General features: G+C 42.1%; 1 long non-coding RNA gene across 3 annotated transcripts in view; it reads left to right on the forward strand.

Moving 5' to 3' along the window:
- The window catches only part of LOC124070890, a 122,363-nt gene that overhangs the window by 20,268 nt on the left and 77,470 nt on the right, over positions 1 to 24,625 (forward strand). Inside the window, exons 3-4 of one of the 3 annotated variants that reach the window (XR_006845254.1) lie at positions 9,590 to 9,673; positions 21,397 to 21,539. This is a non-coding gene — a long non-coding RNA (uncharacterized LOC124070890). Of the gene's footprint in view, positions 1 to 9,589; positions 9,987 to 21,396; positions 21,540 to 24,625 lie in introns of those variants that run through there. The other 2 variants (XR_006845255.1, XR_006845253.1) reach the window with 2 other exon arrangements.

The raw sequence follows: 24,625 nt of genomic DNA on the forward strand, positions 1-24,625 counted from the left end.
AAAAATGCCTGAATTGGAGTTTTCGCCTTTTTCTTTTCAAATGACATAATGTTGAAGGTAAATGAATGAAATTTTTCAGGGCAACAGCAGAGGCTCAGATGGAAACACTGGGGCCTGCGCGCGTCGCTGAGCTGCTGTGGCGCAGCCGCCGACTGGGAGACAAAGACACGAAACACAACGAAAAAGACGGAGACAAAACACTTTTATCAGCACTTTAAGCCAAAGCAAATACACATATGATTCGGGCGAAGTCTTCAGCGTTGTTGTGTAGCCTATTAATACACAAAAGGCCTAAAAAGGCAAAGTAACACAGCAGGATGCAAGTAGCCGAGACCGAGATTAGAGCAGATTTAGGCTGTAAGCCGAGGGCGCACCGGATCACCCTGACAGACTTTTAATAAATAAAACCATGAAAGTGAAAATACAACAGCTGCTATAAAATATTCAAAATAATTTAGCTTACATACACAGTATATGAAAAGTCATTACACGTGTTTTATCCCACCCCATGCATGTCCTTATCAACATCCTTGTTGCAGAGTTGATCTGTGAATCGAGACAAAAACACACTCAGGCCGGATTTCAGACGTCCACAGCCAAAGCTGCGCAGCCCACGCACAGCCAGTCCCACCACTGAACCGCCATAGCGTCTGTGTGGCAGAGAATATTTCCAGCTCCACATACTTGCTTTACAAGCTCCTTCTTTTGGCCTGAGACATGGGAGAAAGTGTGAAATTTGTCCCACCCTTACACTTTCCTTTTTAAGTCGGCCAAGAGCAGCGCACGAAGCAAAGCTCGGCTCTGAGAGAGGGATCCTGGAGGGATTAAAGGAGAGCTGCGGGCCTCCCTCCAGGACACGGACAGACCTCCTTCCCATGGTGCCTCTCTGAGACACCGAGGGCTCTCTCAGCTGTTTCTGTTTCCCCCAGGAGCACACCAGGTTACTCCTGCATCAAAATGGAGGTGTCAGTATTTGTGCTGCACATGCAGGTGAAGTGCAGCAGAGTAACAAGCAGGCCTGAATCAGTGCAGAAAAAACCCAGACATGCACTTTGGACTCTGCCAGACAGGCTCAACATTAATTTGCCTCAATTATAGCAGAAGACAATAAGAACGAGCTAAAAACCTCTTGTAGCCGTAAAAGTCTAAATTAACAGTTGAATGTGACCAAGTTATATTGACTTAGCACATCGCAGCAACTGCAAAAGTCTGTTTGATTGGAGCCACGAGGCAAGTGTGTACTGGTGACTCCCATTAGGCCTCAGCACTGACCCCCAGAATGCAACTGTGTCTCCAAAATGGCAACTGAAATTTCAGCCTGTCCACCTGTGAGGCCTGCTAAATAATGAGTCTGTGAGTCCTGTCTCTCTCTCTCTGCCCCTGTCTGTCTCTCTCTATAATTAGGCAGACAGGTAGGAGAATGCTGTGATTACTCAACGAGTGACTCGAGGAGTTAAGTAGTGCCCTGAAGGTGAGGCCAGGACCTCATCTCTCCTGTGTAAATAGGTGGAGGGATTATTTAGCCCATTTGGTGTGTGTGTGAAGGGGGAGGAGCTGTGTGTCTGTGGCCACGGCCTGTCTGATGGTCACCCCCGCAGCATAAATAGTTATTCCTGAATAACAGAAGGGCTGATACACACTGTGGGAAGGTGGAAAACAAGCTCACACCCAGTCAGGAGAATGGTTTCAGATTGGACGAGGTTTAACGTGTGTGTGTGTGTGTGTGCAGGGCACATTTAAGGCACACACTGAATCATGTGTGGTTTCTTTCTGAATCAGGTTCACAGCAGAATCAGCTGTTTTAATCTGGTCCAACACACAGAAAACAGGCCTTGCTGCTCCCTCTTGTCACTGTAGCCCCTCAACCTGTGAGCTCCACATCCAGGACAATCACAGCGCAGCAGAGCTGGTGTTGCATTAGTACGCAAGGCCTGTTTCCGCTGAGTGAGGAGCAGAGAGGTGCTTTTGAACCATTTGTCTTCCAGACTCTGTAGAATCAATCAGGAGGATTTTGCAAGCTCGATGCTGGGCGGCTTGACAGGATGGAAAGCCTTTTTTGTAACGTCGCAGCCGTTTTTCTGACTCTGAGCAGAGCCGGAGAGTCTGCCTGCATGTCAACAAGCCAAACACCCAACCATCCAACCTGCCCAGATGCTCAGACTGATCCACAATGGCCTGTTAGACATGCTGCCATCAAGCCATGATATTTACTGCATAAAGTTTCCACTACTATGGATATTTATCTACTTCAAAACATATGAGCGGATGAGGATGAAGTCACCCTCTCATCACTGGGGCTATTATGAGGAATGGATGCTTCCCAGTTGCCCTGTTTTTTTTTTCCTTTGAAACAATCTCCCCTTGAAGTGTGTTGAAAACGCAGATGTCACAGTTTCCAATCGGCAGTGAAATTAGCGATGTTTTGATTGTGAAGAGCTCGGAGATTACCAACGTAAACAGGTCTGGTGCATAGATCATCATTTCAAGAGGAGGAATCATCCCTTTTTTCCCTACTTTAACCAAACTCGGTGGGCCTCTTTGGCTTAGTGCTGATGAGAAGCGGATGTCCAGCTTCCAGTTTTTCATCTGAGCATCAACCTAATGCTGGCTAAAGTGATATTTCCTTCTTGGTAGAACATTTAAAGGGCCGACCACCAAAACTGGCTGCTCTGGCACCACAGTTGAACTGAGCTTGTCTTAAAAATGTCTCTCCATCACCCCCTTTGGCTTAAAAAATGAAAAACAAACAAGTCATAACTATAATGTCATCTTCTTTCATTCCAGAATTTAACATCTCTGCAATAAATGTTCCTTGGTGGTTTTGGAGGTTGAACACTCCTGAACTTAATGCTACATTTAGCTGCGTTAAGATGATCCAACACAGTAAATCATCAGTTAAACTTCACTCATTACTGACTGGGTTGCAGTCCAGAGTCACTTAATCCCAATACAATTCAGTGTTTGATGATAGATTTATCAAAATCAACTTCAAGATTTGATTTAAAATTCTAGCGGAGCCAACATATATCAGTATGAATGTGTGGCAAATGTGCATAAAATGATATCAAGGGAATTTCCACTTGATGTGGTTCTGTCTGAGAGAGGGTTTTTTTTCTCTTCTCAAAATCAATGAGATAATTTAACAGGAAAACAAACTGTTCAAGACATTAAGGATCAAGTAAAATTCAAGATTTAACATATCAAATGACTAAAATCACATGTAGTTTGTAGTTTAAGCACAAATTCTTTGGCAAACAACATTCATCTCTCTCCAAAAAACTCTGACAGAAATCAGAACACTATCAGCTGGACTTGAGATTAATACCACAGTGTACAATGTACTGATTCTTGTCCTGAAAACCAAAGCGACACCAGGCTCTTGTGCAAGGCGGCAGCTCCAAATGGTGGCAACAGGTAGCTGAAAAATGTGAACTCCAATACCCAGAAGTCCTTGAAATCCTGCTATGTGACAGCTTTACACTGCACACAGAGCTCTCACATACATCAACCTGGTGAGTCTGAGGTCACCTCACACCAAAGCCAAGAGCAAAAGATCTAACGTTGTGCAAGGAACAATTATCCACTTCCTGTGATTGATTTCCTTCAAGCGACTGAACAAACCTGCCACTAGAAGTTCATTTAGGCAGATTAAGTGACTCTTCAGACGAGATAAGACGAGTGTGCGCGTGTGTTTTCACGTAAAAATGCTAAACTGTGCGTCTCCAAATAATCTGCTTCCTCTGCAGTACGGCCCAGAAAGTCAAATTCTTTAATATCAAAATGTTTTGTAGGAATCCGAGTGTCCCACTCCCTTCGTCTTACTTTGTTCACCAAGACAACTGAAAGCTGAGAAAGACGCAACAGCAGCAGGGACACAGGAGACAAATAGGACCTCCAGGATTCAGTCCCAGGCCAGTGGGAGTTCATGTCCAGAGGCAGAGGTCTTAAACAACAAACCATCACTATGCTCTGCACAGTAAGATTTTAAGCTGTGGATATTTAGTCCACAATGAGGTTTCAATATCTGCTTATCCCTTCAATCCACCTGCATCTATAAATGATAAAAACTAATCCAGAGCAACAGGCCTGTTTTGTATTCAGAAACACCTCAAACTACATGGAGTGCATGGTGCTATAATATCTGTGTTGTCCCAAATGGGATTAAGGTACTGATTTCACTCACTGGAGGAGTTTGTATTGGACATGATGAGTGTCTGGTTGGTGCTGTATATCCCACACAACTTCAACAATAACCACTTAAAACAGCTCTCCAATATCAGTCGCACGCAAATAAGTCTCTTTAAAAAATCTTCCTTTTTTCCTCCTTTTTCTTTTGGTTCTTTGGTTTTGATAGATTGTTTTATTTACTGTCTCTCTCCAACATCTGGATTCTGGCCTCTGGAGCGGCACACTGAACAAGCTTGGCTGTGGCTCGGCGAGCTTGGAGATTTATGGCGGAGGCTTATAGCACTCTGCTGTGTTTGGGATAGCGCTGCCCTGCGCCGTCCCACTAAGATCACTGTACTCTCTCCTCCCCTGCTTCCCCGCTTTCAATCTAGCATCTGGCTCGTCGAGGAAAAACTGTCCGCCTCCTTCTTCCCCTTTCAGTCTGCTTCTGTCACCAGCGAGGGACAATAAAATCCACAAGGTCATGTGGCTGCTCTGATTACAGGAGAATGTTGGTTTGGAGCAAAGGGGCTCAACCAGGACTGCGTGCTTTTTGTTTTTTTTACATTTGGGTAAATTAAGTGATCTTAAAACTGTACAGCCAGTAAAATGGATGGATTTCTTCATCTTACCCAACTATTGTTTCTTTTTACAGATTAAATTCATTTAGCCCAAGTATCCTGAAAAAAATGATACAAATGATGACTGTCATGTGATGAGCAAATGCAGAAGGAGTTTGATGCTGGGATCATTTGATTAATGTTGGTTTCTTTTAAATCTTGACCAGAAGCCTCATTTATAAAAATGTTCTTAGATTTATACCTGAACTTAGCCTTAATTTAATTTCCAACGCTGTGCTTACATTTAATTCATAAAAGATGTAGTGCATTAAAAACCTTGCTTAAGCAGGTCCTAAGAATCCCGTTTTGTGACTTACACACCTGTGATCTATAAATCTCAGATCAACATAAATTGATGGCACCTGCCTTGCAAATTCCCCTGCATATAATGCCAGATGCACAAATGAGGGTTTAGTCTGGAATAGCCACAAACCGAGGGAAAATCAAACTTTTTGGAAGACAAAATCATGGCGACAGCAGAGGAGGCTGAAGTCGGGCAACTTGTATTATTTGGTGGGTTGACAAACAAAGTCAAACATGCAGCTTTGAGAGTGTGTCGCTGAGGCAGAAAGACAGAACTGCGGTCTGGCCAATAACTCCTCACACCTTTTATAAAGCTCATGCAAAGTTCACCACCAGCTTGGTTGCATATGCATCCCCAACTGCAATACGTCAACATAAGCAGCAGGAAAATCACAGACATCAACTTTAGACTTTGCTTCGAGAATATAACTTGCACATCAGGTAAAGAATTTATAGATAGCTAATTATTTGTGGTTTAAAATCAAATCTGGTCCTCTGGTCCGTTTCACACATGAGGTCCTGGGATCTTTAGTCAAAATTTAAGATAACAGATTGACACTGACGTGGAGATTTGCTTAAATGTTTTGTTGCAGGAAATTAGATGAGAGGATCAACACCACTCTTGTGTCCATCCATATAAAGCATAAAGATATAGCCAGCAGCTGGTTAGCTTAGCGTAGCATAAAAACTGGAAACAAGGAGAATCAGCTAGTCTAGCTGCTCTATCCTTCACTAATTAACATGGTAAATTTTGTTTGTATTAGTCATACAAAGCACAAAATGCAAAAATTTCACTATTTTATGGGCAGTTACGTGTCAGGCTACTGCGGAGCACTTGCTAATATAATAAACTAAATGCTGAACCTAAAGATGCCAGCCATTTAAGCCAATGAGAATTGCTCAAAAATTCCTAATATTTTGCTGTATGATATGTCCTCCTGTCAGCCTTGTGATTGACTGGCGTCCAGTCCAGGGTGTACCCTGCCTCGTGCCCATAGTTAGCTGGGATAGGCTCCAGCTGCCCGCGACCCTGACGGATAAGCGATGTAGAAAATGGATGGATGTGCCCTGCCTACAGTTTTGCCGATGTCTCTTTCACAATGGTGCTCTATGAGGAAAAACTGAGAGAGAGATCATTTTTTGAAGGCAAATCCAAACTACTTATTTTACCCCTCAGGTTGGAGGACTTGTTTGTAATTCCTTTCAAATAGATGGCATTTAATGCACAGTTTTTCATACTGTTGAGGCTTTCATTTCTTTTTAATAGATTCTCATTTAAAGAAGTTATTTTTTCGAAAGGTCAATTAACATATGTTTAAGATCATTTGTGTAAAGCTGAATAATGATTACATTGGTACTGGATGTCAGAGTGACTTTTTGACCATCACTGCCAGTGAGGATTTTGAACTTGTTCTCTGTTTCTCTGGCCTGTGTCGACTGTTGCTGATCCACTTCCTCATTTTTGGGCTAAGAGAAGGGAGCACGTCCAATTTTCCATCATTTGAGGTGCATTACTTCCCCTCCTTTCTTTGTCTGTCGAGTCAACTTCACCAGGGCTGCCCAGAGTGTCTGTAAAAATCCTTTTGGCCTTTGTATAAAGCATCCCCTTCATAAGAGATCAGTTTAAATACATTAAAACTGTACTTGAGGAGTGATTTCAGGATAAGTTGCTTCTGGCATAAGGGCCAAGAGCCTGAAGCTTTTGGCCCGAGTTTGCGGCTAATGTTAAGTTCTCAGATCATGTTAGAAATGTGTATGACGACAAAATGTTTATGGCACGGAGATGCTCTCCGTGATATTTTGTACATCTGCACACTCTCAGCACCTTGCTCGAGCTGAGCTCGTGAAGGTAGCAAAACACAAGTTATGAGAACTGCCAAAGGTTACTCAGAGGAAGGCTCTGCACTCGGCCTGATGCATGTGTATATAAACCTACTGACAGCAGGCTGGAAAAACAACCTGGCAGAGAGAGAGAGAGAATGGAAAGTAGAGTAGAGAGTAAACGAGAAAAAGAGAGAGAGAGAGAGTGTCCAATCCGACCCGCCCAGGTTTCGACCTATAGCTCTCTTTGTTTTCCCCTGACACAAAGATTTATTAAGCAAACATTACCATTCCCAAAAATACATATTGAAACAATATTTGGACAAAGACGGGAGACAAAGTGAGCGTCCTGCGCTGTCACGGGAGTTTGGAGCTCAGGGCGAGGCGGCGAGGTAGTGAGGAGAGCAGCAAGTGCATTAGTAGTCTCGCTTCAGGAGCCCTGAAAAGGTAAGCAGGCCGGGGCGGCGTTGTGGGCCGTCTGACGAGCGAAGGACTGTCAAAAGAGAGACAAAAAGGAGGGAGAAATGATTAAGAAGCTGCCACGGCCTCCCTGCCTGTCAGTGTACCTGGCTGCTCAGTGGAACCAGGCCGAGCGAAGACTTGAACCTGGACAGTGTAAACAGTTATAAACACTCTCCCGTGTACATGTGCACGGACTCACTCACACACTCGTACAGCTGTATGTCCTCAAAGCACATGCACTCACACACACACGTATGTTATGCCGCAGTTTCCAGGTTGCTCTCTGACATGGCAAAATGCTGACTGCAGGCTCTCTATGATTTATGCTTCTGAACTGAATTATTGTGGTAATGTTCCACAGGTGACTGTGGTGGCCCCGCAGTTATGGTGAATAACTGTGATTCACTTTTTATTTTTTTCAAAATCAGGTTATTCAAGCTATGCAAGCACTGGATAAGTTGGGACTGGTTTGCCTCTGCTGCTTCATATTACCCACTAATTCATCCACCAGAAATGGATTGATTGAAATTCCATCAGTAGTTGTAGTAAAATAGGAAGTACCAAAGCTCATTGGTTCTTTCAGCAAGATTACTTTCAGTTTACAAACAGAAAGCAAAGCACACGTCAAAAAACAAGCCCCAGCCCCCCAGAATCCATCCATCCATCCATCCATCCATCCATTTCCTTTTGTTTATTTGAGTCTAGTCGCAGTGACAGCCGGGTATGCAAGGTAACCCGGGTTTTCTTCTTCCCAGCTGTGTAATTCAGCTCCTCCTGCAGTGATATTGAAGTGGTCCCACACCTGATGGGAGGGATATATAACGTCTCTTGTGTGTTTAATGTCTCTTGTGTGTTTGTGTTTAATATGTTTTCAATCAGTTTGTCATCATTTGTCACAAAGGCCACTCTAAACTTGACTTGAACCTCATATTAGCTTTGCTGCTGTGAGAGTATCCTTTGGCCACAACAGTGTTGTGTTGATCTAGCAAGTCCATTTCCATTTTCTGTCACGACTGCCACTCAGCTGGGAACGTAAATGCTTTCGAATTTGAATGAATACGCAACACTGCCATATGGTGTTGAAGGAGACTTAGACTTTGCTGCAGAGCTACAGCTGACTCCCTACATGCTGCGCAGAAATATGACTCAAAACCGTGAACCGTAAAAAGAGCTGTTAAAGAAATACTTTGGCTATAGTCAAAGCTGCTGTCGGCTGAAACTCTTCCGAAAATGCAAGCAGTATTCATTTTCTTGCTGAGAATGACACAAGAAGATAGATACTTCGATAGCTCATATTTGTCTCTTAAATGTGAAGCTACAGCCAGGAGGTAGTTAGCTTAGCTTAGCTTAGCACAAAAATTGGAAAAAATTGGAAACAGCTAGCCTGACTCTGCCCGAAGCTAAACAAATCCACTTACTGGCACCTCTAAAGCACATTAAATAACACGTATCTTTGCTGAATCTGTACAAAAACTGAAAAACGGCTACTTGTCTTGGATGGGAGCAGTGACTTCCTGGAGTCTTGTCACAGCAAATAAGCAGATTTAGAATTGTTATGGTTTTCATTAATGGACAAAATGTTCGTAGTTAAAAGTCAAGTGTGCCTTTTGGTACAAGATTCACGTTTTACAGGTTTGCTGTATTACTGAGTTATGCCAATGAAAAGAGCTTACAGACTTTTATGGAATCAAACGTGGGTCTCCCATCCAACAGCCTAATGAATGCGAACGGTTCACCACAGTGTGACTTTATCAAACCACGTGTGGATTTCATTCCTTTCTTAGAGGTTAATACATCAAAATAGCATGTATTGAGGTGACGTGTTCTTGGCGAAGTTCAAGTTTATCTGCGTCAAGTAAGCTTCATATATTGATCGACACAAACCACTGAGGTTGAGTGAGCCTCCTCTACATATTTGTTCAGGAACATTGGCTGTGTTTGTCTATCAACAAAAGGTCAACCGCATATTTTATTTCTCACAAAGCATCCCGCTCCCTGCTCACTTAATCTGGGAAGTCCTTGGACCTGAGAAAGTCGTGGACTGAACATAGTCAAGCACATATTTACATGCAAGCGCGCACACACACACACACACACATGCACACACACACTCAGACTCACATCCTCCCTTAAAAAATAAAAGTGATGTATGTGTTTTTCAGAAAGGACAAGTAGGTGAAACTCAACATGCCTCCTCTCTTGTCTCTTTTTCTCAGAGTGAAAGGTATTCAGGAGGGAGAGGACAACGTCGCCCCAATGGACAATTTACTGCCCTTCTCTGGGAATTCCACATGATCCAGGTATGGGAATGGATAGTGGGAAAGGCCGGAGCAGTGAACTCACCCTGGCAGTTTTATCTTGATTGTCAGATAAAACGGTATCTGCTGCTCTAAAGCTGAACGTCTTTAGCAAGAAGCACTTTAGCTCCTTCTCACGTTCTGGCTTCTGATAAAAAAAAAAAAAAGAAGAAAAAAAAATTGCACAAACACCATGTCATTAGCAAGGCCAATAAAAGCACACAGAGGCCTGGAGCTTCTTCTGAAGCCTTCTCTTTAAAGCAGAAACATACTTGTGGAGAAATAAAACCCTTTCTTTCAAGTTCATCAATCAAAATACTGAGCCCCTTCTTTGTAAAGGGGACATCAGTTCAGTGTCTCTCTTTGTAAAGTGTTATATATGAGCACCACATCCTTAAGGGTAAGGGCAAAACTATCCACGGAATTAGGACTACTGTATCCTAATAACAAGTATGATTTGTAAAACACGCCACAAAAATGTTTGATCTATGACCGTCTTTCTGCCAGATGCTTATTTTTATCCAGGCTGAAAAGATGTAAGAAAACAGTGTTTTATCTTACTCTCCACTGAAACCAACACCAAAAATGGATGATCAACATTTTTTGCAAGTCAGATGCCGTTTTAATGTTTTGAAGAACCATAAAATATTAGATAAATTTCAATTTTGGCCATAATTATGAGAGGCTTCTATAAATTTTAGCTCTTGATGTGAGAGGGAGCAACTGGTTTCCTCCTTCCCTCCATTTTCTCCTCTTCATACTTTCCCACCATGCTGTGTACTGAGCCAGACACGCAGACACAGGTATGGATTAACACAGGTATATACACACACACAAATGCAAACACACATACACACAGTAGCCTGACTGAGCAGGCCAGGTTAAAGAGGAGTTAGGGAGGAGGAGGAGGATGAACTGAGGGACTCTGGTTATCCTCAGTTAGGAAAGAGTGTTTTCTCACAGCAGCTCACGCAAACAGCTTCACGTGGCTTCTCATGTTCAACTCTTTGCTGCAATCAGTCTTGTCTGATGCTGCAGCTTCCAATAAAGCGTGTCCTCACTGGTGATCATCATAAAGCATTTTAATGCATTCATTTATACGGCTCTCTCTCTTGCCAGGCCTATTCTCACATACTGTCCCATGAGTTCAGGCATGAACAGGTAAAGCTTAGCTTATTAAAACAACTATGAGGAACTTTCATTTTGGGTTGATTGTGACAACCTCTGTGGACAAACGTGGTAGTGTTTCCCAGAAAGAAGAGAGCATTTCCCACGTCGATTCAGCTCTCCACTGACTTTGTTTTGGGTGAAGGTGCTTCCTCGTCTCTCGTGTCCAAAACAGTTTGCCCTGAATCTTGCAGTTGGAGATGAAGCTTGTTAAGGTGAGTAATATTTGTGAGAAACAGAAGTTTCACAACCCACTTTTTGTCTTCAAGCCTTTCTCAGCCAGGAAAACCTTTATGGTATCAAAGGAGCTGAGTATCCTCTCCAAAATGTTTCCGCTGCTTAGCCACCTAACTGATGAGCGGAGAGGGATATCTTTGTATGAGCAGTCCACTTCCTCGAGCGGAGACTGGAAGTTAACAACCTTCACCTCTGTAGCCAAACCACAACCTCATTAAGGTCTGAATTTGAACTTTTTGCACAAAGGTTTTCTTGGTGTATTATGCACTGGAGTCTGAGCTACAGAGGAAAGCTTAACATCCGTCTGCCATCAGTGAATGAATTTCTACCTTTTGCAATGCATTGGCAATGCAATAGCTTGCTTCAGTAACATGCTTTTGAGCAGTGGCAAAGTCTTTGAGAGTGTTTGCTGGCTCCCCATACCTGGACATGTCATGTTTGATTGTTTCAGTTTTGTCTGTCTTTTCTGGTGTTTGGTCTCAGAATGGCGTACAACACTTGACAAGACGTTAAGTACACACAGCAAAGTCCTTTTGAAAGACAAAACCCCAATCTTCTGTTTACGAGAGCTGTGATGTCTCAGCTAGCAAGCCTGCCGTTGTCCACCAAGCCAGCCCTGTGCTTTTTTCCCTCACTTGCACACTGCAAAGAAGACAAAAAATATTAACCAATCAGAGGCAGAGTAGGGCGGGCACTTGAGGGCAACGAGCAAATCAATTACCAAATGGGGCACAAAATTTCCAGTAGCTGTGAAAGAGTTAAATTAACATGCAGATGAGCAGGCACTTGAACAAAACAAACAAAAACTGTCATCCACACTAATCAGTTGATTTTTGTTTTTTAGTTTTTAGGTTTAGGCCGAAGTTACTGCGTTGTTAAGGTTAGCGGACCCCAGTTGTCATGGTTACAGTAATAAACATTTGTACCCTTGCATCAGGTTAATAAAAGTCACTGAAACATAAGGATGTATTTCTTTTGCTTTTTCTGAACTTTAACCTTTCAGTTAGTAAGAGTAAGAATTATTTATTGGCAGTAGTTCAGCTTTAAATAGAATTGCTCTGTCTTGCCCAAATAAAATTGTGTTTCTCTCAGCGCTATAATTAAAAATTGTATTAACAGCACACCTCTAGAGAAAAACTGAATTAAAGTTACCTTTGCATACTCTCCACTAAATCCCTGACCATATCCTTTTTTTGGTCTGTCTGAACTTCTTCTTTCTTTGCACTCCACGTTTGTTTTGTTGTCAGTTTTTTGTGCCTGTTGCTCTCTTCCTCCCTCTCGGTCCCTGTGATCGTGGTCTTCTGACATCTGCTGTGCAGAATGAACAAACTGGTTCCCAGTGTTTAGTTGGAGGGAAACACTAGAAATACATTCCAGTGATAAAGCAGGTGTGGGTGGCTTTTGTTAGACTCTTGTCTTACGCTGCAAGACTTTTATTCCCAAATGTTTTGAATTGTTTGGAAAGGCTGAAGTTGACAGGGATTTGCTGCTTCAGAGTGTGCATATGAGTGTGTGTGTGCATTTCTTTGCACTTAAGATAGCTGCGTGTGAGGGAGGATTATGCACACATCAAACCAAATGTCAGTGGCCTAATGTGCTGATAATTTGGGTTTGAGCAATATTCGTTAATTATTGTGATGAATTTCAGTTTCCATGTCAAAATGGACAAACATTCAGTGTTTTCCAAGAATTTTGAAACCCATTGTAATAAAAAATAATGAATATTTGACCAGTATGGAAATGTTGTGCTGCTATTTCCGGACTGAAGCTGCTGGCAAAAAAAATCCCACATTTTCAGCTTAGCAACGGAGAGTTTATTCTTTAATAGAAAAACCTCTGAAGCATCATTTGAATGAAACATGCTCTGGGATCTGGAGGTGCAATAATCTTAGACATAACAAATTAACAAATATACTACAGCATGATTAAAAAATGAAAGGGCCATCAAGTAATCAACAAGAGCTTTTGAGCTGAACCTTGACTATACTTCAAGTCACTCTGTAAGACACCTTGCATAAATACTCGACTGGCCAGATTATCACATTTTTATTTTCTTTTCTTTTTTTTAATCCATCCTTTTGGGGTGAATTTCCAAGGCCCTGTGTGGTGTGTAGTGAAACAATGAACATGACACAAGAGCCATCGCATGATTAATCTCCTAAGAATCATGTATAAGATCTAAAATGAAGCCAACATTCAAATAAAAAAAAAAAAGCCCCAGTGGAGCAAATATTGTCTAACGGATTAAAATAAGTGGGGAAGCAGCTGAAGTTTCGTTCATTTTATATAGTAGGTGAATATTTTTGGGATATTCAGATAGAGTCGCGTTCCTTCTCATTTGCAAATAAGTGACACCTACAGTATCACTACAGTTTGTGCTAAAAAGACCAAGAACACCACTATGTTATTGTGTCTCTTTACACTGCAGTTTTTCATCCATTAGCAGAAATACTCTGATCTCTCTGCGCCCTTATCTTAAAAATACCAATACAACAATGTAGAAAAATCCTGTATTTAAAATCCTATTTAAGTAAAAATACAAATTGCAGCAACATGTACTTGTGTCAAAAGTAGAAGTATTTTTTCAGGAAGACTGCCCTCTGTGGCATTATATTTTTCATCATAAATTATTATTAGCAATGCATCAACACAAGCAGAATTTCAATGTTGTAGTTGCTTGAGGTGGAACTAACCTTCCTCATATGCAGTTTGGTAGTTTAGTCCAGTGGTTCTTTTGCTTTTTTCTGAAAATTTGGATATTTAATTTCAAACGCTTAATTCAGTGAAACCACTTGAGAAGGTCTGAGGGGGATGCTTCCTTTCTGATAGAACTACTGACACCTCAAGACATTTGAAACATGATAAGAGGATTCCAGCAGTTGTTTTAAGGGGCCAAAAAAGTTAGGGACCCCTGGTTTGATCTTTAACAGTGCAATTTATAAACTTGTTTGTGTCAAATCTTAACCTGCAAAGTCTTGAAATGTAGTGGAGGTGCAGAAAATTACGGTACAAAGCACAAATATCTCAAATTTGCACGATACTTCAGTAAATGCACATTGCACATTGCTAACACTACATGCTAGAGATATGAAATACAACCAGTGTGCTAATCAGATACATATGACACATGCCCTCTAAGATTCACTTTAATATCTGAACACTGTTGTAGTAATCGGTGAGCAAATGTGCAGTTTTGACTCAGAAACAGAACATAACTTATGTGGAATCATGTTGTAGGTTCAGAAATACAGTTGGTTGGTGCTTTATCCAATATGGCTTCCATACAGTGTGTTTTCACCTGTCAGGCCTCTTATTCGAACATAAACATTTCCCTTCAAGTTTATGGGGCTGGACGGACGCGGGTTAAAGGTAGGAGCGTCGGGGAAGAAAAGACACAGACCTGAGCCAGTGACGGTGGGAGAGAGGTGGGAGGAGAGTGTGTCGGGTGAGGCTGAGAAGGGCGAGAGCCTTTCTCAGGTAGGTCTGCCCAAACATGACGGCTTGTTTACCTGTCAGGTTGTTGCTTTTGTCTGGGCCTCCCACGAGAGACAAAAGAGACAGAGCTTTAGTTCTTCTGCAAGCAGGACCACCAGTGTAGTGTGTGTGTGTTTGTGTGTGTGTGTGTTTGTGTGTGTGTGTGTGTGTGTGTGTGTGTGTGTGTGTGTGTGTGTCTGTCCGTCTGTCTGTACATGCGTGTGTGCACGTTGGCAGGTTTGTCTTCACGTGTGTGCATTTAAACATCCTCACGTGTTTCTCTGTGTGCGTGTGTGTGTGCATAGGTGTGCACGTGCACGTTATGTGAGTGTGTTCATACACGCATACATCTGTGTTTGCACACGTACGCTTGACCCTGACTGGCTGTTGTGTTTGTTTCTGGGAGGGATTGTGTACAAATGCAAACATGTGTGACTAATTCGTTTTCGGGAGCAGCAGACAATGTGCGCAGTAGACTGCTGTGGGTTGTGTTGAGCATGAGAGGTGTGTGTGTGTGTGTGTGTGTGAGTGTGTCAGGGCGTGTGTTTCTTTGTGTCTGTCTGTGTATGTTAGGGTATGTATGTATGTGTTGTAATTTGAGCTCTGTCGTTTGACTCACTGTAGCTGACAGTATACAGCGTCATGCCAACATAATGGACACAGTCTGAAGGTAAATTCTGCTAGGAAACAATCCCAACACACACACACACACACACACACACACACACACACGCACACACCCCATTTTGTAACCTAACTGTGTGTTTTTAGTCATGTAACAGATGGCAGGTCATCGTCCATGGCTGGAAAAACTTTAAGGGTACATAATTTGAACTGAGACCCTCCATATACGACAGCCGGTTATCACACCATTCGAGCTCCATGCTTTGGTGATGTGATAGCGGACAAACCATCTCCACGAAGGCTGCGAGATGTGTTTAAAGGCTCTGGAAACAACAAGTAGTTGACTACCCTGGTCAGGGGTTAACCTGCAAGCTCCACTGGTGATCATTTTGAAATGTTCACACTGTAAAAATAACAAAATTTGAGATAGTTAACGTTCATTAAATTAAATAATGTTAACACAAGATTTTGATGAAGAGGAATTAACTGCAAAAAGTATTGTGGAGATGTTGGAATCATTTGATACGCATTACATAAGTGCAGCAGTATAACACAAGCACAACACAGCTTCAGGGATGTTCATGTTAATGTTCAGCTTTTATTTTTGTAAAAATATTCCTTTGCACTGTGTTTTTTATGTTGTCAGTGTGCCATACAGGCAGATAAAATCAATGTTCACTTCCAATTATCGTGACCATAATGATTAATGATTTAATGATTTTTAGCATTTGGCACTCATGACAATAAAGTTTAATTTAATCAATTCAAAATAAAACCCAACCCAACCAGAAATTCTGGGATGCAGTCCTGCCTTTAAATGACCAATAATCTCACCAGACATCGAAAACAATAAATTAAATATGCACAGTAATCTGCCATCAGGTTTACAGACTGTTTTATGAAGCTCAACATTATGATAAATTTTTATTGTATTTTTTTTCTTTTTAGATTCAAATAATCCACGTTCATCTTAAACTGCACATGCTGCTTCAGCTCCAGCATCACATGTTTGTTTTAAGCTCTGGGCAGTTTATATGAAATTTTAGCTGATGGCACGTTTCTCTGTCTGCATTGTAACTTCCTCGAGACAACTCGGCACAATCCAGCGGTTTAGTAACGCACATTTTGAAATGTACGCCTCTTGCACAAGCTGCATATGCTTAAACCACACAGTTGCAAAATGGTTTTCATCACGGTAAATTTAAAGCCTCATTTCTCGCCAATGCATCGCTGGATGTGATACAAAAGTGCTCTTATAGCGGGCCGATTTTAAACTCAAACACCTTAATTTCTGCTCAGTAAAACAGTTGGAATACAGTTTTCATTTTTTTGTGTTGTTGTTGCTGTTGAAATTGACTACAACAGTACTGGATCTGTTCACATGCCTTTGGTGCTTGTGTGTGTGTGTGTGTGTCCTTGTGTGTCATGCCTGTGTGTTTGACAGAGTGTCTACCTGTGTGGCAGTAGGTAAGCCCACTAATCTCTGTTTGTCTCAGTCTGAGAAGTATAATGCTGTGACTCATTCCAAGAGCGGGTGTGCTAAAACCCAAAGCACTCTATCTATCATGGAAATCAGCAGTCGCCACTGTAATTTACGAAACTAATCCTCAAATGCCAAATTAATATGTTAAGTATAGGTGTGATTAAACGATGTGAAAGATGCCAGAAGATTCCAAATGTTTAGTCAGTGTGCTCATCTGTGGTGAGTGAGGGTGAGTTTAATGTGGTAATCCCGAAGATTTCTGCTTTTTCTTTCAGTCGAGGCTGCGTGGGCGATGCTGCGCTGTCTCTCTTCATGGAATTCATGTTGATGAGAGGTGGCACTCTTTTCTTTTCAGCCCCGATGGTTGTTGTTGGCAGCCCTCGCAATGTAGTTTGTTTTATGTTTAATCTAAACAAAGTGCCTCTTCTGCTGCCTGCGGAAAAACCCCGAGCTTTTAACCCCTGCTGCCTACTCCTGTCTGCATATCCTCATCTTTTTCTCTGTGCGTTTCATTTCTGTGTATCAGGAGCTCGAATGAATGTTGTTTGTTTTGCTCAGGGTCTTCTGGAAGCTCAAAGCAGAGACAAACGTGCAACTTCCTGTATAACGGGAAAACAGCCGCAGGTACACCAAAACTAGAACGGGAACTAACATAAACATACCACTGATTTCAACTGTGCCTTTTGAAGTCATGCCTAGAAATTAAGGCTAAATAGCCTTGATTAGACAGCAAATATATTTTTGGAGAAATCTGATGACCGCCTGACTTGTATTTCCTGGTTATGTAATAAGGAAATATTCATAAATGTATCTGGCAAGTTGCAAATGTTGAACGTATTAGTGTTCTATGACATAATTAACCTTTACGCACCTGTCTTGGTATGACACAGAACAGAGTCCACTGTGACGTGAATAAGAAGGCACGACTTGTTTCTTATTAACATTCAGCTGAAGCTACTATCTTTCCCCAAGCTTCACCAAAGTGCGTTCGCTAAACCAAACCACATGCAGCCATTCAGGATGTGAATTCTGAACTCTGCTGTCAGCGTCCTGTGCAGCCACCCTGACCTCCTCCCGCTGTTTGCTGCATAGTGCGTATTTGTAATGATCATATCGCAGTGGTGTATGAATGTAATTCCTGGGAAGCGGGACAAGTTCAACAACCGTAACAGCCATTTTGACTTGTCATTATGGGGAAGGCACAGGTGTTATGATGGCTATGACTTTCTGTTCAAGTGTCCTTAGAAGCCATAACAGTGTGGCAGTCAACCAGCGTGCACATCACCGGGACCCTGAAACTGAAACAGGGGAAGATGGTAGTTTTTGATATTGGTTAACTCTGCAAAACCCCAGATGACTTCCAATGACAATGTTCTTTAGATCCATGTCTTACTATGAGTTGACCTCCACAAACTTATTTTCTGCTTCAGGCACTCTATCTTCTGCAGATCTCTTCTCTTGTGTCTCACTCTACTTTTTACATTTTCTCTCCCCATGCCCCACTCTTTCTCTGTCACCTTCTCCCATATTTCTGTCTCTCACTCCCCATATCTCTTTTCCCATCTACCTCTTTGCCCCCGCCCAGCCCCCCTCCAATCCATCCATCCAACTTCCTCGAGTTGTGTAAAACCAGCTGCTTCTCTTGTGCTGAGTGCTAAGGAGGAAGAAGCTAAATCCAGCTGCACATATTTCACGGTGATAGAAAGAGATACACATCTGAAGGAAAGAGAAACGGAGGAGATAACGAAATAGAGGCTTGGGGACAGAGGATATAAAGGGTGAGAGGTAGGCAACAATCAACAGATGAGAAAATATGGCATAAAAACGAGAGAAAGAGGTGAGGCGTGGAGGCCCGGAGACATATTTCAGGCTGTAGTGGGGGTCTGTGGAGGTTGTCAGGCTTTGATCTGGCCTACACATTGTGTGTAAGTGTGTGTGTGTGTGTGTGTGTGTGTGTGTGTGTGTGTACATACCCTGTGAGAGGAGCTGATTGCCAGAGGCCAGGGCTGCAGGATTAGGGAGCAGCTCTCCTCTTCTGGCACAAAAGGCAGAAAAACTTCCCCTCTTTGGTTTTCTACAATTCACACACATTTGTTTCTTTGGAGATACTGAGGGAAAATGACAAGATAGTGAAACTGAATATACGTAATGATGCCCTTTAAAATATTTAATTTATTCCATTATCCAGTCAAAGACCCAAAAGCATGTGTGCATATGAATCAAAGATTTATTCATACTTCAATGCAGTGGTCATAGTTTTTATGACTTACTTTTACAAACTTTCCTGATGTAAACAAACCTTTTACATAGGTGGAAAAATCAGTTGACTGCTTTTAAAAATAAGTTAGTTTACTCAACCTGGTTAATGCGACTAAGTCTGTGAAAACAGTTGTGTAATGTCTCCGTCTCTGTCAAGTCTAAGAAAATAATCCCAATGTCATGAAAGCCTGCGTTACAAATTGGGGTGTGGAACTTGAAAGACATTCACCAAGCAGGAAGGTTTAGCAGGTTTAACAGAAAGATGCTATTGGTTGCATCATGGGAAATGTAGTATCCAACATTTTTGGAGCTTGATCAGCGCCTGGGAAAAAAAGTGGGGATATCTCAGCCTTTGCCGCCTTGATTTTGACCACTCTTTTTTAAAACCTGTCTCTGGTGAACCTCCCAACTTCCATGTACAGAAAGGAAACACTTCTTAGTCTGTCCCTCGTTGGTTCTTGACTTCCCCACCCTGTCTGTGGCCCTCAGTCCCAAACCCACTGGTTTAGTGTTTCTTGAAACAGGTGGTCAATTTAGTTTTGAGCAAATGTTACTTAAACAAGATTAAATTTGTTGGACTAATTTCAGCTGCGGATTAATACTAGTTTGTGGACTGATTGCAGGGGAACGCCTCATTCTAGGTGTTATTTTTTTTTTCCACAATTTTCTCATTTGCAAAAGCCTTAATTAGAAGATCACAATGGGAAAAACAATACTGGGTGCTTGGAGATGTGGAAAAAAACTGTACTAATGTCCCAAAATGAAGGAGAAGACTCAGCTGTAAATGACTGGATTAAAAAAACGGATGTGTGCACTGCTACTCAGTTGGATGATTGGTTTTCCTCCAGGTGTGTCTGTGTTTCCTGCCTGGTCGGTGGGTCTAACCTTTGCTCTGTTTTAATCATGTAAAGTAGTGCTTCAGTAATCCACTGTTTGCAGCCGCACTGTGGTGTGATACATACACTATGAGAGTGTATGTGTGTGTGTGTGTGAGTGCCTGCTAGTCAGACTGAGGTCTTGTAGAGATTGGAGTGGCCTTGAGGTCAAAGGTCAGATAAACACAGCTGGCACTCTCCTCCTGGCTGGCCTAGAAAAGCTGTTGCCTCCTTTTTTCTTTCTTTATCTCCCCCTCCCTTCTCTATCTGCGTCAGTACTATTTTGTCTCACTTCTGTCTCCCTTGTGATCTTTCTTTCTCCCTCTGTCTCTTCTTTCTGTTGCTTTTTCAACTTTTCCTGCCCTCTCTTGCTTCCCTTCCCCTAATCCCTTCTCTCTTTTCTCAGTCATTCCTCTCTTCCCAGTCTTTTATCTCCCTTTGTTATCCCTTTTGTAACTTCTTCTCTCTTTTGTTTGTCCTTCACTTCGTCTATCGTCGATCTATTTGTTGATCTTCCGTCATCATTTTTTCTCACTATGAAGCATTTGCCCTGGTTTTCCCTGTCTGATTGTCTGCCCCGTTTCCTTTCTTGTTCTCCTCGTTGCCACATTTCTGTTTCTCTCTGTCTCCGCATCACGTCTGTTCGGGGAGGAATGCTCCCTCGATGCCCAGATCCATCCCGTCTCCACATTGTTGTCAATAAATCAGTCTCTTCTGTCTCGTTCTGTCTCTTTTGTGTTTCTGGCCTGCCTTTTCATCTTTGACCTAGTCAGAGGCCTGTTTAACCACACTATTGATCAAAAGTATGTGGACACCCATATGTGATAGTTGAACATGTGTGTTAATATGCTGCTCTTCTCTGAAGGCTTTCGAATAAGTGATGGATATTTTTCTGAGCGCCACAAACTGATGCTCAGTAACATATAATAAAAGTCTCACTGAGCCATATCTGTAAACTATTTCTATGTCATTTGTGTGCATGGGGAGCCAGCAGGAAGTCAGCTGACTCAGCCAGAGAGGGACTCAAATGCTCTATGGGTGTAAAAGCAGAGAAGCCTGAAGATCTTTTTCAGTGTATGTGCCCTCTACCTGCTGAGCAACTTAGACTGGATCAACTGGGACCCCATCCTGGAATATAGAAACCAGTTCTCCAAATACATGTGATGGGGCAATGGCATGTTTAGAGTCGAGTGGAAAGTCAGCTGAACTGCATTCAGAACAGATAATATGCTTTTTACGAGTGTTATCTGAGCAAAATGTGTCTATATTCTCGTGGTGAAGGAAAATCCTCAGTGGGTAAAAAGCCACGCTGCTGCTGTGGCTAAAGATGAACAAAACGTATTTGTTTCATTCCTCATCTTTCTGAGCATACTAATGCAGGAAGTTCCTGAGTGAATGTTTGAAAAGCCAGAAAGTTCTTGTCTGTCTGAAGGCTAAACACAATCAACTACTTTTACTAAAATGAAGCACCAGTTTGTGGATGTTTAACGTTGCTCTGTGTTGGCCTCTCTTTAACCCATAAGCTAAGGCTACTCTCATACTGTTCCCATGTTTACTCTAACTTAAACTTGTCCCCTAAAATAGATCTCACCCCATTTCCATTTCAGATCTCGGACTGGTTTCCTAACGAATAGCAGTAGAAGCAGACACCTTGTGCAGTCAACTGTGGTGTTCTCTGGAAGGTTTCTCCGCTCAGTCGAGAAGATTAAGATGTCAGTGCACAAAATTTATTTGTGTTTCAGTGTATATGTGCGCATAATAAATATTTGCTTTTTTTGTTTGTGAGTGTCAGTGACATGCGAATTGGACACTGGAGAGTATTTGAGCTTTGGTGGAGTGTGTGAAGCAAAGTTCACTTATCCCCTTTCATATATCCTTCCACCATCCAGTCGGACACATCCTCCGGTTGATGAAAGTGTCTCCACAACAACATGAGAAAGTGTCCTCTTCAGTTTTGTCAGTTGCTCGGACTCCATCCATCACCGACTCTTCCTTTGAGAGTCAGAGGGAAAGGTGTACATCCACAAATATCTGGGAAAAGCCTAAGCTGGGCAGATGAGACAAGGTGCTTTGTCAGTATGTTTGCACCCTTTCAATTGGCCAATTGAGAAGTGGGGCTGTGGCTGCAAAGCCAGGGTGGCAAAACAGCACGGCAGGTGAAGGGAAAGTGTAAATCTCTCTCCTCCCTTTGCTAGCAGCATGAAGGTGCCCCTGAACAAAGCCTGTATGCCCAGCTGTTCAGCGGTCAGCAGCACATGATTGTGGTTTGGCTGAGAAAAATACACTATGGAGACAAAAGTATCCAGACACACCTGTTTATGGGGCTGTCTTGACATACGCTCATGCGGAAGTGGCCATTGTTCTGCGAAACATTGCTATAGTAGGTGTGTGTTTTTTCTTCCTCTGGGCGTATTCATCATCAGTTGCTGCTCTCTTGTCGCCTTTCCAACTTTTTATTGTTGCTTTTCATGCATACAGGATGTGTCACCTTGATGTCTTTTTTGTTGTTGTTGCTATTGTTGTTGCTGTTGTGATGCCTCGTTTTTGGCACGGCCAGCCAGACATTTTTCAAATCTGCATTCGTGCATTACTGTCCACCTGTCTTGGCAGCTGCTCAAGGCTGGTCTGATTGCATTGTCGTATGCAGATGTCAGCTCTGCTCAGAACCACAGATGGAATAATTCATGCTCACCCCTCCCCTTTCTTCTACCGTAGCAAGCTTCACGCCTCCATTACTGATTGTCTCCAACCAGCTCTACCTGCTTAATATGAAGACTGGCCTTCTGCAAGGTAGGCTGGCATGCACGCATTGCATGCAAAGGAGTTGGTTGGCTCCTGACAAGTGGCCGCAGCTGCCAAATGAGAGACAGCTTCATCATTGTCTTCGTGTTACAGATGGATGGCAGTGCTGACAGACAGGCGGAATAAATTGGTGAGGATATTGAGGACAGACAAGCGTACATTTCAGGGCTTCTCTCTCTTCCTCTCTCCCCCCTCCCTTTCAAGGTGCATTTTTATTCAAATGCAGAGAGAGTATGAGAAAGACTGTTGGCCAATTGCATGTTTTGTTAAGGTGATTTAATGCAAAGCATCACATTTGTGTGTACCAGTTCCCTGTGTATACAAAGGATTGCCCTCTGCATAACTGGGCTGTGGTGTGGGACAGAACGGTTATGCACAACGGAAACAGTATGAATTAAAATAGGGTGTTTGTAGCCACACAGTGAACCACAAATTGCAATTTAATGCAGAAACACACTGTGCAGATTTGAGTGCAAATGTACAGCATACTCGGATAATGTTCCGTATCCTTCCATCTCAGAATCAGATGTTTTCTCTTTGTGCTTCTGCTTATATAATGTGCAGCGTGTTTAAATGTATGGCTTTGAACTCCCATATTTTATACAAAACATCATGCCAGTGTGTGCAAGTTTTACCTCCTCACCCGCAGCTCATATATACTTAACATTTCTGCAGACTATTTTCAAATGCTACACAGCCTGATGTTCCAGGCTGTCATTGGCTTTAAGTGTACAATCCATCAGTGTGAACATCAAGTGTGCATCCTGTTTTTGTCAGTATTACTTTATCATATCACTGTAGTACAGAATGATTTCTAAAGTCTGCACGATATTACCTCATAAAAACTAAACAAGCGCAGACTTTGTGCTAAAAGTGATGCCAGCTCCAGCAAGTTCAAGTAGATGTATCATAACATGATAAAAACAAAGACAAAACAAAATAAAGTAAACAAAAAACAAAAAATTAAAATTCTGTTATTTTCTTCTCACCTCCATACCAACAGACAGTCAGATTTAGTTGCTTAGTCCACAAAACATCGCACAAATCATTGATATATGGGCCATTAGGACATCTCATTTTATATGATATAAAGCATTCATTATTCATTAACTGTTAAATTTACCAGTTATAGGTAATTATGATGTGTCATAAACCATCTATTAAGTGTATAATCACTGCTTCCAACTGCTAAATAAGGGTTAAAATAAAGTGCTGTAACCAGGAATGTTTTGTTAGTTTACTTCTGTCTTTCATGTCGCTGTCTGACCTATCTGAGTGTTGCCACTGCATCAATGCCGTTCACTTCAATTGCCTTTGTTGTTCAGAACTTGATGGCTCTTTGAAAAGCTACAGAAGTGAAGCTCTTGAAATAGCAGCATCCCTGACATTACATTTTTCTGGCACCACACACTGTTGCTCTTTGTGCTGTTCAGCTGTTGTATTTTCAGATGGCGCTCATGCAGAGCAGACATGACTGTGCCTGTATGTTTGTGCTGGCCTTTAGTTTCATTATACTTTCTGTACTTAACTGCTTTTCCCGACTGATTGTTGGTGGGACTTCCCTGTGCATTTGCTGCTAGCGTCAACCGAATAGCCTAAAACCAGCTACACACACATACTCACATGATCGCAGACACAAACTGACGTTTCATTTCATTAATATTCTCCAAAATGCACATCACTGCTCAAGGCCACTCTTTTTCTTAATGTACAAGTGATCATATATTTTCGAATGACCTGTGCATTTATTTGCCTTCTTTAATGCAAGGTGTGCCCATTTGCTTGAAGACGAACTGCGTTCAAACCACCAGCTCTCTAATCTCTGTAAGATCTCGGTTGTGTTGAAAATGCAGGAAACATCCTTACATACGTCCATTTTTACATTTTTCAAATACATCCTCATTTGTTTTTGGAGCTAGACGTCACATCACATGTTGTTTCAACAGACATTTTTCAGTCCTGGTTTTGGCCGAACACCTTTACTGGTGAATTACGTTCCCCAACTCAAAGAGGCTGTTAAGGTACTCTGGAAGA

The sequence above is a fragment of the Scatophagus argus genome, chromosome 14, assembly GCF_020382885.2.
Source record: "Scatophagus argus isolate fScaArg1 chromosome 14, fScaArg1.pri, whole genome shotgun sequence".
In the NCBI taxonomy this organism is placed as follows: Eukaryota; Metazoa; Chordata; class Actinopteri; family Scatophagidae; genus Scatophagus; species Scatophagus argus.